The sequence below is a fragment of the Tachyglossus aculeatus genome, unplaced genomic scaffold (assembly GCF_015852505.1).
Source record: "Tachyglossus aculeatus isolate mTacAcu1 unplaced genomic scaffold, mTacAcu1.pri scaffold_238_arrow_ctg1, whole genome shotgun sequence".
Lineage (NCBI taxonomy): Eukaryota > Metazoa > Chordata > Mammalia > Monotremata > Tachyglossidae > Tachyglossus > Tachyglossus aculeatus.
In genome coordinates, this window is record NW_024044953.1 from 45,057 (window position 1) to 59,113 (window position 14,057).

Below are 14,057 nucleotides of genomic sequence, written 5' to 3' on the forward strand. Positions count from 1 at the left end.
TTCTAAACCTTGCTCCACGGCTTGTCTGCTGGATGACCTTAGGCAAATCACTTCACTTCTCTAGGCCTCAATGTCCTCATCTGTAAAATGAGGATTAAAACTGTGAACTGTGGAAGCACAATAGTCAAGGTCCTGCTTTGGTCCACCTTTCTCTCTGACCTTTCCCTCTGCCTAGACCTGCTTCACCAAGCTGGATGTGGCTGATAGGTTGATTGACTCCAGGCTTGGTGACTTGATTCAATCAAGTCAAGCCCAGTAGTTTGATTAACTCAAACTGCCTGGTTACTTGATTAACTCAAAGCCAAGCCCAATCATTTGATTGACTCAAATAACTTCATTTCATGATTTACTCAAATGGAGGAGCCAAGTTGGAACTGAGTCAAGCACATTGCACTGCTAGATAAGGGAACTGAGGCAGGTTGGCTTAGTGGATAGAGCAGGAGCCTGGGAGTCAGAAGGACATGGGTTCCAATTCCCGCTTTGCCACTTGTCTGCTGTGTGAGAGTGGGCAAGGACCTAATAATAATAATAATTATGGTATTTGTTAAGCACTTACTAGGTGCTAAGCACTGTTCTAAGCACTGGAGGACTGTTCTAAGTGATGGGCTTCAGTTCCCTCATCTGGAAAACGGAGATGAAGACTGTGAGCTCCTTATGGAACAGGGGGCTGTGTCACTCATTCATTCAATCGTATTTATTGAGCGCTTACTGTGTGCAGAGCACTGTACTACTACTACTAATAATGATGGCTTTTGTTAAGCACTTACTACATGCCAAGCACTGTTCTGAGCATTGGAGGGGATATAAGGTAATCAGGTTATCCCACATGGGGCTCACTGTCTTAATCCTCATTTTACAGATGAGGTCACTGAGGCACAGAGAAGTGAAGTGACTTGCCCAAAGTCACACAGCTGACAATTGGTGGAGCTGGGATTTGAACCCATGACCTCTGACTCCAAAGCCCGGGCTCTTTTCACTGAGCCACAATGCTTCACTGCCTGTGTGCAGGGCAAAGGGAGCGAGTCGGGGTGACACGGAGGGGAGGGGGAGCAAAGGAAAAGGAGGGTTTAGTCTGGGAAGGAGGTGTGCCTTCAGTAGGGCTTTGAAGGGGGGGACGTTTGATTGTTTGGGGGATTTGAAGTAGGAGGGCATTCCAGGCCAAAGGCAGGACGTGGGCCAGGGGTCGACGGCCGGACAGGAGAGAATGAGGCACAGCGAGGAGATTGGCACCAGAGGGGCAGAGTGTGTGGGCTAGGATGTAGAAGGAGGGAACAGAGGTGAAGTAAGAAGGGGCAAGGGGATGGAGAGCTTTGAAACCAGCAAGTGAGGAGTTTTTGCTTGATGCAAAGGTTTATAAGCAACCACTGGAGATTTCTGAGGAGCGGGGTGATATGCCCAAAACGTTTCTGTAGAAAGGTAATCCGGGCAGCAGAGTGAAGTATAGACTGTCGTGGGGAGAGTCAGGAGGTTCTGTTTATTATTATACACTGTTTATTATACTATATTCTCCAAAGCGCTTAGTACAGTGCTCTGCACACAGTAAGTGCTCAATAAATATGATTGACAGACTGGTTAACCAATACCACTTTTAAAAAAGCCATATTTTTATTTTGAGAAGCAGCGTAGGTCAGTGGAAAGAGCACGGGCTTTGGACACAGAGGTCATGGGTTCCAATCCCGGCTCCGACAACTGTCAGCTGTGTGACTTTGCACAAGTCACTTCTCTGTGCCTCAGTTACCTCATCTGGAAAATGGGGATTAAAACTGTGAGCCCCTCGTGGGACAACCTGATCACCTTGTAACCTCCCCAGTGCTTAGAACAGTGCTTTGCACATAGTAAGTGCTTAACAAATACCATCATCATTATTATTATATTTTTTAATTCTCTGACAATATCAAATTGGACTACCGTATTATACTACCAACTGGGACTGGGAGGGGCCTTACTCTTATTTTTAATAACAATAACAATTGCTGCATTTATTGAGTGCTTACTGTGTGCAAAGCACTGTACTAAGCACTTGGGTCAGTACTATATAGCACCAAATACATTCCCTGCCCACAATGACCTCACAGTCTAGAGGGGGAGACTGACATTAATACAAATGACTAAAAGGAGAAATAAATAAATAAATTACAGATTTATACAGATATAAACATATGTGCCATGGGGGAGGGAAAGAGAATGTATGAAGGAGCAAGCATGAGAGGGGCAGAAGGGAGTGAGAGAAGAAAAGAGGAGGGCTAGGTCAGGGAAGGCTTCCTGGAGGAATTGTGCCTTCAATAAGGCTTTGAAGTGGGGGAGAGCAATTCTCTGTCTGATATGAGGAGGGAGGGCAGCCCAGACCAGAGGGAGGATGCAGGCGAGAGGTCGGCGGTGAGACAGAAGAGATCTGGGTACAGTGAGAAGGTGAGCAACGGAGGAGCGAAGCGTGCGGGCTGGGTTGTAGTAGGAGAGCAGTGAGATGAGGTAGGAAGGGGCAAGGTGTTTAAGTGCTTTAAAGCCAATAGTGAGGAGGTTTTGCTATAGACACAGGAAAGCTTGACCCTCCTATAGAATTAAGGGCCCTGGGTCTTCTCAGTCCCAATCAAGGAAGAGAAAACAAGCCTCCTGCACAGCACCCCAGCTCCTGTTCTCCCTTGAGTGGCAGCCACCTCAACACTCTTCTTCCCCTCTACTATTCACATACACGCAAACACACAGACTCCCTTTGGGGTAGCAATTCAGGCCAATCAGTAATGGGGTAAATTTGGGAGTTGAATGTGCCCACAATGTAAGAGGTCGAGGAGAAGCACTGAGCAGCTGCTATGGAGAGATTCTCCTGTCCCCAGGAACCAGAACCATCTTCTGTTCTAAGAGCGGCAGCCTGTCCCTGGTGGCACTAATTGTTATTCTGGTAGACTGTGCCTCTCTCTGGACAACAGGCTTGTTCAGGGTGGCTGCGCTGGGTGGCGGCATATTATAGTATAGCATGGTGCAGCAGGAGGCTTGTTCTAGGGCAAGGCTTCTCTCTACAGCCCCATGTGGCTTCTAGGCATTGTTCTGTGAAGGTGTGCCTCTATCACCCCGTCGTCGCTTCAGGCACTGGCCTGGGAGGCTGTCCTACTCTGTTGCCCGATGGCGGTACAAGGGCATGGTTCTGTGAGGCTGAGACTCTCCATCACCTAACTTGTACTAACTTGTACTTCCCAAGCGCTTAGTACAGTGCTCTGCACACAGTAAGCGCTCAATAAATACGATTGATGATGATCACCTGGGTAGGGACCGTCTCTATATTTTGCCAATTTGTACTTCCCAAGCACTTAGTACAGCGCTCTGCACACAGTAAGCGCTCAATAAATATGATTGAAGGAATGAATGAATCACCTTCCGGTGGCACTGTTTTGCTTTTTTCCAGGGTGTTTGTGAAGCACATACTGTGTCCCAGGCACTGAACTAAGCACTGGAATAGAGATAAGATCATCGGGTTGGACACAGTCCGGGTCCTACATCCTGTCGGTCCCACCTTCATAACATCGCCAAAAATTGCCCTTTCCTCTCTCTCCAAACCTCTACCACGTTAGTATAACCACTCATCCTATCCAGCCTGGATTACTGTATCGGTCTCCTTTCTGACATCCCAACCTCTTGCCTCCCCCTACTGCAGTCCATACTTTGCTCCGCTGCCTGGATTATCTTTCTACAGAAATGTTCAGGGAATGCCACACCCCTCCCCCAAAATCTCTAGTGGCTGCCTATCCAAACATAAACTCCTCACCATTGGATTTAAAGCTTTCCATCACCTTGCCCCCTCCCACCTCACCTCCTTTCTCTCCTCTCCATCTCAGCCCACACACTTCACTTCTCTGGTGCTACCTTTTCACTGTGCCTCGTGTTCTCACCCGTCTCACCGCTGACCTCCTACCACTGGCCTGGAACGCCTTCCCTCCTCAAATCTGCCAGACAATTGCCCTCCCCACCTTCAAAGCTTTACTGAAGGCACATGTCTTCCAAAAGGCCTTCCCTGACTAAGCCCCTCTTTCCCTCATCTCTCACTCCCTACTGCATCACCCTGACTCACTCCCTTTGCTCTTTCCACCTCTCCCTGCCCCAAAGCACTCATGTATAAATCTGCAATTTGATTTGTATTTAGTGATGTCTGTTTACTTGTCTTGATATCTTTCTCCCCCACCCCACCCCCCCACCTCACCCCCAGAGTGCGAGATCATTGTGGACAGGGATTGTTTCTTTTTATCGCTGTACTGCACTTTCCCAAGTGCTTAGTACAGTGCTCTTCACACAGGAAGCACTAAATGAATACGACTGAATGAATGAGAGCGGATCGGCAGTGGCAGGTCTGCCGCCGGCCTCCTGGGAGATCCAGGACAAGGGTCTGTGTCTTTCTGGGCCCAGAATCCACCACGGTCCATCCTCTCTCAGAGTCGGTCTGAGAGTGGGAGGCTTTGGGAAGGACACGGCTGAATCGATCAATCAATCAGAGGTCTCGAACTAGTGTCTGCCTCCTGTGGCGCTGCTGTACCGTGTACTGGGGAGCATGTAATGATAATAACGATAATAACAATAATAATAATGATGATGATAATAATTATGGTACTTGTTAAGTGCTTGCTATGAGCCAGGCACTGTACTAAGCGCTAGGGTGGATACAAGCAAATTGGGTTGGATGCAGTCCCTATCTCACATGAGGCTCACAGTCTTGATCCCCATTTTATAGAGGAGAGAACTGAGGCACAGAGAAATTAAGTGACTTGCCCGAGAACACACAGCAGACAAGTGGCGGAGCCAGGATTGGCACCCATGAACTTCTGAACATATCCACCCCACTGTCAACCCCACAGAAGTTATGCACATATCTATAAATGACTCATTCATTCAAACTCACATGTCTCCCGAGTGACTGAACAGAAGAATGAGGAGAAGACCCCACAGCCTTTTTTTTCTCCATAAGCACTTATTACATGCCACGCACCGTACCAAGCGTGGGGCTAGAGACAAGTTAATCAGATTAGATACAGGCTCTGGCCCACATGGGAATCACAGCTGTAATCCCCATTTCACAGAAGAGGTAGCTGAGGCACAGAAGAGTGAAGTGACTGGCCCTAGGTCATACAGCAGATAAGTGGTGAAGATGAGATTAGAACCCAGGTCCTCTGACTCCCAGGCCTGGGCTCTTGCCACAGGACCACGCTGCTTCTCTGCATCTTTTATCTACCCCAGAGTTTACTAGGATGCTTGGCACATAGTAAGCACTTAAATATTATAAGTAGTTACTATACTATTCTGCACGGAGTAAGGACTCAATCAATAGCAGTGATCGATTGATTGACTGATTGAATGACAATTGAATAAGAAATACCATTAAAATAATCATTAAAATTAAAAAATAAAAAAGTCAAGTGGCAAGAGAAATGAGAACAGGATCTATGCTGATCAATCCCCCACAGATTGGCCAAATCTAACCTCCAGGATAATAATAATAACTATGGTTTTTGCTAAGTGCTTATTATCTGCCAGACACTATACTAACAGCTGGGTAAACACAGGATAATTGGGTTGAGCACAGTCCCTGTCCCACACTGGACTCACAGTCTTAATCCCCATTTTCAAATAAGGAAACTGAGGCACAGATATTAATGGAGAAGGGAAGGTCAGGGGCGTAAGATGTGCCGGATGGGTTACTGAGGAAGAGTCAAGGATGAGGAGGGCAGAGACTCAAGGGTTGGATGGTCACACTGCCAGGCCAGGCAGGGCCAAGCCCTTGGCTGGGCAGAGTTAGTTAGTCAGCAAATCCTGTTTACTGTGCGCTTACTGTGTGCAGAGCACGGTATGAAGCACATGGGAGAGTACAATACAACATAATAACAGATGCATTCCCTGACCACAGTGAGCTTATGGTCTAGAGAAGGAGCCAGCAGTGATATAAAGAAATGCATTACAGATATGGACATAACTGCTGGAGTGCTGCGGTGGGGGGGGGGGCGGCGGGAGTCGGGGGAGACACATGAAAGGAGCAAGTTATGGCAATGCAGGAAGGAGTGGGAGAAGAGGAAAGGAGGGCTTAGCCAGGGAAGACCTCTTGGAGGAGATGTGACTTCAGTGAGGTTTGGAAGGGGAATAGAGTCTTTGTCCGTCGGGTATGAGGAGGAAGGGCCTTCCAGGCCAGAGGCAGGAGGTGGGTGAGAGATGGGTAGCGAGATGGACTAGTTGGAGATATAGTGAGAGGGTTGGCTTTAGAGAGGTGAAGGGTGTGGGCTGGATTGTAGTAGGACTGTAACAAGGTGGGGTAGGAAGGTGCAAGGGGCTCGAGTGCTCTAACACCCATGGGGAGGAGTTTCTGTTTGAGGCGGAGGTGGATGGGCAACCACTGGAGTCTCTTGAGGAGTGGGGAAACACGTCCCGGATGTTTCTGTAGAAAAATGATGCGGGCGGCAGCGTGAAGTATGGACTGGAGTTAGGAGAGAAATAAGGATGTGCAGACAGTGGTGCGGGAGCAGGAAGGTTTGATCCATCTATAGAATTGGCAGCCTCGAATCTTCTCTGTCCTACAGTCAGGTCAGACAAAACCAGTTCCCTGCTCAGAGTCCCAGTCCCCATTTCCAGTACCAGCCCCATTCTCTCGTTCTCTAGAGATGAACTTTTAATGATGTAAATTCCTAAACAAACATTTTCACCAGCCATAAGCAACACCTTCCCTTAGAGATGGCAGCCTAGCTCCTGGCTCCATCTCTTCCCAGGACTAGAACTGGGAAATCCACCGCTCTGTATCCATGCTGTGGTCATGGTGAGGGTCTCCACTCCCACAGGAGCTACCACTATTAGGCACGGAGGGCGTCCTCACCTGCGGACAGGGATGCGCAGGGCCCTCGGTCTGCTCGATTGGCCAACTAAAGTCAGGTCCCTGAACAGAGCCCAAAGTTCCTGAGTCCAGAACCAGCCTCCTTGATGACAGTGGCAACTCCTTTTTCATTACTCAACCAAAAAATAAACCCGTCTTTCACGCACGCATACGTGTGCACGCATACACTTATGCACGTGAACACACACACACACACACACACAAACAACCACCACCACCTTTCCTTTGATTGGGACTGACCTACTAGTCTTTCAATGGTGGGGTGCATTTGAGAATTGACCTGACTGCCCAAATTCAGGGGAACAGTCCTCAGGGCCGGGCAGCTGTGATGAGCTGCACCTGCAGAAGGAGCAACAGCCAGTTGCGTTCTCCCCTTGGTCATCCGGCCCCGACCTGCACGTTGCTGGAGGAGGAGGCCCGTGGGGGTTTTCCTCCCAGACCTTAGAGCCAACTGGGCTCACAACGAGGGGATCTTGGGACACACCATCAAAGCCCCCTCTGAGGATGGGGGGAAGAGGATTCTTGGCCTCATGGGAATGAAGTGGTCCTGGAGCTTCTCCACTGGCCCCAGTTAATGGACACGCAGAACTGGGGAACCTGGATTAGTGATGCTGAGGGTCCACGTTCCCCCATCCTGCCTTCTGTCAACAGATGAAGACCACATCAGCTGCCAGGATATAACAGTATTCACAGCTGGAGAGGGAGTATACAGGCTTGGCAGAAAACTTACTTGCTTTAAAAGATGGATTACAAAGAATTTATTCACATTCACGTCTGTCTCCATTCCCCTAGACAAATGGATGGAGACAGTCATTTATTGCCTAGCGGATAGAGCAGGAGCCTGGGATTCAGCAGGTCATGAGTTCTAATTCCAGCTCGGCCACTCGTCTGCTCTGTGACCTTGGGCAAGTCGCTTCACTTCTCTGGGCTTCCATTACCTCATCTGAAAAATGGGGATTGAGACTGTGAGTCCATGTGGGACAGGAACTGGGTCCAACCGGATCAGCCTGTATCCACCCCAGCACTTAGTACAGGGCCTGGCACACAGTAAGCACTTCACAAATACCACGATTATCATCACCCAGAAAACTGCAGCTAAGCTGATTGCTATACTCTGCCAGACTAACACTTGTCCAGCCCGCACTCCTCCGATCCCCAGGAGAGGCTCATTTCACAAGGACTGGAAATCCAGAACTGCAGACCCAATAGACCTGTTTCCAGTACAATACCTACCTTCTGCTCTCCCACCTGCATCCCTGGTGACTTGGTCACAGGAGCCCAAACAACTCTGCTTCTCAAAGACAAATGGACTTCTGTCCCCTACATTCCACGGAAACTGCCCTCTCAAAGGTCACCAATGACCTCCTGCTTGCCAAATCCAGCGGCTCCTACTCTATCCTAATCCTCCTCGACCTCTCAGCTGCCTTCGACAGTGTGGACCACCCCCTTCTCCTCAACACGCTATCCGACCTTGGCTTCACAGACTCCATCCTCTCCTGGTTCTCCTCTTATCTCTCCGGTCGTTCATTCTCAGTCTCTTTTGCAGGCTCCTCCTCCCCCTCCCATCCCCTTACTGTGGGGGTTCCCCAAGGTCCAGTGCTTGGTCCCCTTCTGTTCTCGATCTACACTCACTCCCTTGGTGACCTCATTCGTTCCCATGGTTTCAACTATCATCTCTATGCTGATGACACCCAGATCTACATCTCTGCCCCTGCTCTCTCCCACTCTCTCCAGGCTCGCATCTTCTCCTGCCTTCAGGACATCTCCATCTGGATGTCTGCCCGCCACCTAAAACTCAACATGTCCAAGACTGAACTCCTTGTCTTCCCTCCCAAACCCTGCCCTCTCCCTGACTTTCCCATCTCTGTTGACGGCACTACCATCCTTCCCGTCTCACAAGCCCGCAACCTTGGTGTCATCCTCGACTCCGCTCTCTCATTCACCCCTCACATCCAAGCCGTCATCAAACCCTGCCGGTCTCAGCTCCGCAACATTGCCAAGATCTGCCCTTTCCTCTCCATCCAAACCGCTACCCTGCTCGTTCAAGCTCTCATCCTATCCCGTCTTGACTACTGTATCAGCCTTTTCTCTGATCTCCCATCCTCGTGTCTCTCCCCACTTCAATCCATACTTCATGCTGCTGCCCGGATTGTCTTTGTCCAGAAACGCTCCGGGCATGTTACTCCCCTCCTCAAAAATCTCCAGTGGCTACCAATCAATCTGCGCATCAGGCAGAAACTCCTCACCCTCGGCTTCAAGGCTCTCCATCACCTCGCCCCCTCCTACCTCACCTCCCTTCTCTCCTTCTACAGCCCACCGCGCACCCTCCACCCCTCTGCCGCTAATCTCCTCACCGTGCCTCGTTCTCGCCTGTCCCGCTGTCGACCCCTGGCCCACGTCATCCCCCGGGCCTGGAATGCCCTCTCTCTGCCCATCTGCCAAGCTAGCTCTCTTCCTCTCTTCAAGGCCCTACTGAGAGCTCACCTCCTCCAGGAGGCCTTCCCAGACTGAGCCCCCTCCTTCCTCTCCCCCTCCTCCCCCTCTCCATCCCCCCCGCCTTACCTCCTTCCCTTCCCCACAGCACCTGTATATATGTATATATGTTTGTACGTATTTATTACTCTATTTATTTATTTATTTTAATTGTACATATCTATTCTATTTATTTTATTTTGTTAATATGTTTTGTTCTCTGTCTCCCCCTTCTAGACTGTGAGCCCACTGTTGGGTAAGGACATCTCATCTTCATCTCAGGCAGGAGTGTGTACACTCTGCTTTTCAGAGAAAAGTAGGGTAGAAACACTGATAGGCACTTTATCCTCTTGGTGACATTAGATCCCACATGCTTCTCTGTTGAGCCCAGAAAGGTCCCTTCTTGGGGGATTGAGACTGCTCAGTGACCCTATAGACAGGACTATAGTCACAGTGAGGCTTGACCCATCTACAGAATTAAGGGTTCTGGGTCTTCTCAGTCCCAATCAAATCAGACAGAACTACAGCCCTGCACAGTGCCCCAGCCCCTGTTCTCCTGTGAGAGGCAGTTACTTGTACATATTTACTATTCTATTTCTTTTATTTTGTTAATGTTTTGTTTTGGTGTCTGTCTCCCCCTTCTAGACTGTGAGCACGCTGTTGGGTAGGGACCGTCTCTATATGTTGCCAACTTGGACTTCCCAAGCGCTTAGTACAGTGCTCTGCACACAGTAAGCGCTCAATAAAGACGATTGAATGAATGAATGAACTACATCATGCTTCTTCCTCCCTATTATTCTCTCTTTCTCTCTCTCTCTCTCTCTCTCTCTCACACACACACACACACACACACACACACACACACACACCCCGCCCCCGCCCCAGGGGTAGTAATGCAGCCCACTCAGTAATGGAGTAAATGTGGGCCTTGAAAGTGCCCACAGTGTAAGAGGAATGATCCTCGAGGCCGAGGAAAGGCACTGATCAGCTGCTATGGAGAGATTCCCCTGGTCCCTGAAACCCGAACCATCCTCTGGTCTGAGAGCTGCAGCCTGCCCCCTGGTGGCAATAATCGTTATTCTGGGAGGCTGTGCCTCTCTATCGCCCCCTGGTGACCTCTGCCTTGTTCACGAAAGCTGCGCCTCGTGGCAGTATATTAGAGTGTGGTGCAGAACAGCAGACTTGTTCTGGGATGTTGCTCCTCTCTAACAATGATAATGATGGCATTTGCTAAGCGCTTACTATGTGCCAAGCACTGTTCCATGCGCTACTAGGCATTGTTCTGTGAAGCCGTGCCACTCTATCATCCATTCCGGGCATCTGGCGTCGGTCTGGGAGCCTGCCCTTCCGTGGTTCGGTGAGGCTGCCGCTCTCTATCACCTTCCGATGGCACTGATTTTGTTTTCCCGTGGTGTTTGTGAAGCACTTCCTATGTCCCAGGCACCGAACTAAGTGCTGGGATAGAGATTAGTTCATCAGGTGAGACACAGTCCAGGTCCCACATGGGGTTCACGATCTTAATCCCCATTGGGTTCTAATCCCACCTCTGTCACATGTCTGCTGTGTGACCTTGGGCAAGTCACTTCACTTCTCTGAGCCTCAGTTACTTCATCTGTAAAATGGAGATTAAGATTGTGAGCTCCATGTGGACTGTGTCCGACCTGATTACCTTCTATCTACCCCACCGCTTAGTATAGTGCTTGGCATGTACTGGTCTGCTGTGTTACCTTGGGAAGATCACTTCACTTCTCTGGGCCTCGGTGCCCTCATCTGTAAAATGGGGATTAAGGCTGTGAGTCCCGTGTGGGACTGGGACTTTGTTCAACCTGATCAACCAGGGCTTCTTACAGAGCCTTGCACATGGTAAGTGCTGAACAAATACCATTAAAAGAAATAACTGTTGCTGCTGCTGCTCCTCCTCCTCCTAATCCCCATTCCCAGTGCTCATGACTGCTGAGACAACAGAAGCACAAACCCTGGTGAGCTGCTGGCCTTGGCAGCAACAGGGAGTTCTTGGCACCTGCTCTCAGAGTTAGTGAGCCAGGGAGTGTCTGAGGGAGGAGTCCACCATCACTTCTATTGAGCACTGAGTGTGTGCAGACCACTGTACAAAGAGCTGGGGAGAGGTCAATCTAAACAGAATCGGTAGACATGTTACCTGCCCGTAATGACCTTACAGTCTAGGGGGCAGACATTAATATAGATAAATTATGGTATGGACATAAGTGCTGTGGAGCTGAGGGGGGTCCATAAAGGGGGGGGGCAGAGGCGACACAGAAGGGAGTGGGGGAAGAGGAAATGAGATCAGGATTAGTTTGGCAAGAGTTACAGGCTGGAGGGTGGGGGAATGGGGGTGGCGGGGACTGGGGGGTGAATCTCGGGTCCAGGCCTTATTGCCGAGCAATCTGAGCGGCATTAATGACGAACATCTGTGGCGGAGTAACACATCCCACCATGAAATCTGAAGCCAAGGACGCGGAAGAGGAGAGCCTGAAGACTACTTTCAAGAAGCTAAGAGTGGACGGGGCAGGGTGAGTAAGGACATGATGGATGGATCAGTCTCCCTTCCTAAATGGCAGGGGAGGCCCCGCTCCTGAGGCTAGAGAAGCAGCAGGCAAAGTGAGTAGTGCACGGGCCTGGGAGTCAGAAGGACATGGGTTCTAGTCCCAGCCCACTCCACTTGTCTGCTGTGTGACCTCGGGCAAGTCACTTCACTTCTCTGGGCCTCTGTTACTGTATCTGTAAAATAGGGATTAAGGCTGTATGCCCGATCTGGGACAGGGACTGTGTCCATCCCAATTTCCTTGCATCTATCCTAGAGCGTAGTACAGTGCTTAGCACATAGTAAACGTTTACAAATACCAATAGTATTATTACGCATAATGCTTCCCACTCTGGTGCCCCCAGTAGCGCCGTGCTTTCAAAACAGGTGCGTTTGCATCACAGCGCTTCCCGATCACACTTGTGGTCTTGACGTGCTTGACCAGTCACCCCAGTGATTTCCTAGGGGTGCGGTTTCGGCTGCTTTCACGATACTCCAATGAGCACCTTGCCCCTGCTGACCACCATTAAATAATAATGATGATGATGGTATTTGTTAAGCGCTTACTATGTGCCAAGCACTGTGCACTGTGGAAATGACCTGATGACCTGGCATCTGCCCCAGCATTTAGAACGGTGCCTGATACGGTGCTTATAAATGCCATTTAAAAACAAATATCATAAAAAAGAGAGAGACTGATGATGATAATGATGATGATGGCACTGGGGTAGATCAATCAATCAATCAATCGTATTTATTGAGTGCTTACTATGTGCAGAGCACTGTACTAAGCGCTTGGGAAGTACAAATTGGCAACACATAGAGACAGTCCCTACCCAACAGTGGGCTCACAGTCTAAAAGGGGGAGATAGAGAACAGAACCAAACATACCAACAAAATAAAATAAATAGGATAGAAATGTACAAGTAAAATAAATAAATAAATAAATAAATAGAGTAATAAATATGTACAACCATATATACATATATACAGGTGCTGTGGGGAAGGGAAGGAGGTAAGATGGGGGGATGGAGAGGGGGACGAGGGGGAGAGGAGGGAAGGGGCTCAGTCTGGGAAGGCCTCCTGGAGGAGGTGAGCTCTCAGCAGGGCCTTGAAGGGAGGAAGAGAGCTAGCTTGGCGGAGGGGCAGAGGGAGGGCATTCCAGACCCGGGGGATGACGTGGGCCGGGGGTAGATGACCCTTGGGGGTCATCAGGTTGTCCCACAAGGGGCTCAGAGACTTAAGCCCCATTTTCCAGGTGAGGGAACTGAGGCACAAAGGAGTTAAGTGGCTTGCACAAGGTCACACAGCAGACAAGTGGTGGAGCAGGGATTCGAACCCACATCCTCTGACTCCCAAGCCCATGCTCTTTCCACCAGGCCACTCTGCTTCTCGAGGTGTTAAACACCTCTTTAGCATTTTGTCAGCAGTAGGGGAACCAGCAAAATGTAAACTAGATTCTTTCCTTCCTGAAAGAAGGAATTCCTTCTACAATTCGTTGCTCCCGCACATACACAAACATGGAACCCAGTCTTATAAACGAGATGATGATTGTGGAATTTTAAGTGCTTACCGTGTGCCAAGCACTGAACGAAGCTTTGGAAACCAGACCCAGCTGAGCACCTGTCTCGCAGCAGGGCTGAGCTGCTCGAATCACTTTCATTTCCAGAATCGGAAACCTTCCTCCTGGAAGGACAAAGCGTGGTAAACATTCAGGGGATCTTCTTGGGGTTATTTTCAAACCCTAATTTGGCAAGACAGTGGGGTTACAAGCTTTGTATTTCCTCATGTGAGAAGTGACTTGCCCAAGGTCACAGAGCTGATAAACGGTGGAGCCGGGATTAGAACCCAGGTCCTTCTGACTCCCAGGCCTGGCCTCTGTCCACTAGGCCACACTGCTTCAACCCCTCCCTCCGCTCCTCAGAATGCCAGGTGCTGGCTACACTGTTGGCCACATGCCACCCTATGTGACTTGCCACCCTCTGGTGGTATGGCCGCCCCTGTTGGGATCATTCATTCATTCATTTATTCATTCATTCATATTTATTGAGTGCTTACTGTGTGCAGAGCACTGTACTAAGCGTTTGGGAAGTACAAGTTGGCAACATATAGAGACAGTCCCTACCCAACAGTGGGCTCACAGTCTAGAAGGGGGAGACAGACAAGAAGACAAAACATATTAACAAA

The 14,057-nt window shown here is 49.5% G+C and overlaps 1 pseudogene; it reads left to right on the plus strand.

Annotated features, from left to right (window-relative positions):
• The window catches only part of LOC119923744, a 29,419-nt pseudogene extending 21,354 nt beyond the window's left edge, over positions 1-8,065 (plus strand).
• Positions 8,066-14,057: the final 5,992 nt, after the last annotated feature.